At 35.7% G+C, this 2,725-nt stretch overlaps 1 protein-coding gene across 1 annotated transcript in view; it reads left to right on the top strand.

Moving 5' to 3' along the window:
* CDC16 (cell division cycle 16) overlaps nucleotides 1–2,725 on the top strand; it is a 25,522-nt gene that overhangs the window by 13,939 nt on the left and 8,858 nt on the right. The window lies entirely within an intron of this gene.

Genomic DNA, 2,725 nt, shown 5'->3' with positions numbered 1-2,725 from the left:
AAAATGTTCCTAACTTCTCTATTATGTGTTCCTCTCTTTTGATGTTTCACTAAAATGACTGTGATATATCTAATAATATTCTATTTTGATTTTAATGTGTAGGTGTCATGGTTTGCAGTAGGATGCTACTATCTCATGGTTGGCCACAAAAATGAACACGCTAGAAGATATCTCAGGTAATTCTTTTTCTGTTGCTCATTTGCTAAATAAATATTTAATGTTCGTGATTGTTTGCAGGCTCATAAACAGAGCCCTCAATAAACTGGTTACTAGTAAAATAACCCTTTCGTTGCCACCCTTTTTTTTGATATGGCAATTAGGATTTCATCCATCTAGATACTTTAAAAATTATAGAGACTGGTGTGGCGTCTCTTTCAGCAGTCACTTGGCTGTTATGGGCAGGTGTAGACCCTGCATTCACTCATGCTGCCAAGCTAACTGCAGCCAGGTAATCAGGCCTCAGTCCTTAGTTTATGGACACCCAGACATTCTCCCAGGCTCAGGTTTCGTATCTGAAAGGGAAGAAATCGATAGAAAATTCTGACACTTGGCTGTCTAGTTGTTTCTGGGCACAAGCAACTGCGGGATTTTTAAGTTGGGTCAATGCTCTTTCCTGTAGGTCTCCTGTATATGTAGTGAGTATCAGCACTGGGGAGCAGGACTTTGCTGTGAAGTAGGGTATTTGTTTTTGTGCTGTAAGCTTAAACTGAGAAGGCATAAATCAACCTGTAAGACTTTCATTTTTCTTCTTGAGACCTTTATAGACAATAAAGGTAAAGATGATTTAGTAATTTAGACTTTTTAAATGCCTGATGATTACGAGTAAACTGTTTAAATACCTGACAAGTATCAGTGTGAAATTCTTCAAGAAACTGTCCCGAGTGACATAGGTGGTTTTGGTGGTGAAATAAAACCCATCTTTATAAGCATTCTTAGCCAGGAAGAAAGAGTCTATAGATGTGTTGAAGAGAAAACCAAACAAAAAAACCCACAAACCAAACATCAGAATTCAGAGTAGTTCTGGCAAAAAGAAAAAGAAAAAGAGGTCTGGTAAGAGTGAAATAGTAACAAGAAGCTTAAATTTTTTGGAGAAGAATGATAGTGTACAGCTAACAAGGCTGGGAACAAGTGTGGGCTACACAGTGGTTTTCAGAAAAGAAAGTCGAAGACACACTTGAATACCCAAGTATGTCATGGCTGGCAAGATGCAAATGTCTGAATATGTCAAGTTTTATCCCAGGAGATGGAGAACACACCATTCCCTAGGAACTGTGATGAGAAATAGTGAGTTTAACTGTGGCAAGCAAAATTTAGATTAAATGTTAGGGAAAAAATGAAGTGTTTAAGGATAGTTAAGCAGTAGAATAGATTACTTGTGGAGCATGTAGGATCTCCATGTCAGAAGCTTTTAAGAAAAGACTAGGCACATTTTTCATGAGCTGTTTAGTTACGAATCCCCTTGTCTTCAGGCTCAGAAAATAATCTATACAGCTTTCTAATGTTCCTATCAAGTCCATCTTTCTATAAAGACTCAAGCGCAGTCTTGATGCTTAGGTTGCGGTTTACAGCTTGAGACCTGAGTGACATACTTCCCTGATGCATGGCCTGTGGTGTGACAAACAGTTGTCTTCTTCAAGGCTAGGACAGTTATATAGCAAAATTTCAACACACAATTCAATCTAAGCATTCATTTGGTATTTTGATATCCTGCTTGTGAAACTTAAATTTTTCTAGAATATACTTATTTGGAAATGTATAGCTAGAATTTTGCAATACATTATGAGTCACTACTAATGTTTTCTGTATTTTATTCAATTCACCTACTATATCATTGTTTATGTTCAATAATATCAAATAATTCTGCTGTCCATGAACAGTAGTAGAAATAATACCATAATGAATTCATGACAATGTGTGAAATTTATAAATGCTAAATAGTTTGAATTTTTAAAATTAACTTTGTTTACCATTGGTCATTACAGGTGATTCCTTGACAGATACCTAACTGTGTGACACAGCATTGCTATCTAAGCAGTCATCTGAAGCAGGTGAAATTTAATTTCAGATGTGTTTGCTTGTGTTTTAGCAAAGCCACTACACTTGAGCGAACCTATGGACCTGCATGGATAGCGTATGGGCATTCATTTGCAGTTGAGAGTGAGCATGACCAAGCAATGGCTGCGTACTTCACAGCTGCACAGCTCATGAAAGGGTATGTGAAAAATGTCAATTCGGGAATATCCATATGCATAGTGTAGAATATTGACTTATATCCCTTGAAAGAATACATATAAGCAATGCATTTGCAGTAATTATCTGTTAGAGAACAAGAGAGAAAAAAAAAACAAACCCAAATAATTTAATAATCTGCATTTAGCTGCATTATATATGATCGCTGTTGTGATTTTATAAGTTCTAAAGTCAAGATTTATATTTAGGTAATCTGTGTTCTACCTGACAGTTTTATGAAATTTGTAAATCATGGTTGTTACACCAGGTCATCAACTGCTGTATAGTAATATCTTAAACAGCTCTTTCATGCTGTGGGAGAAGGTTGCAAAATGAGTCGAGGTCTAATGTAATATTGCATATAAAATTGTTGTATTTGATTGTGGTTATTGGTAAATATAATCTCTTTAATTATTGCTTCTTCCATATTCTATTTGTAAATTAAACATATGAAGGAAACTAGGGAAAAAAACTCTCAGAACTAACATACGCATTC

This window comes from Empidonax traillii, unplaced genomic scaffold (genome assembly GCF_003031625.1).
Source record: "Empidonax traillii isolate 1590-97213 ecotype Southwest subspecies unplaced genomic scaffold, ASM303162v1 scaffold1232:size202910, whole genome shotgun sequence".
NCBI lineage: Eukaryota > Metazoa > Chordata > Aves > Passeriformes > Tyrannidae > Empidonax > Empidonax traillii.
This window is presented reverse-complemented; position numbering and strand designations above follow the sequence as displayed.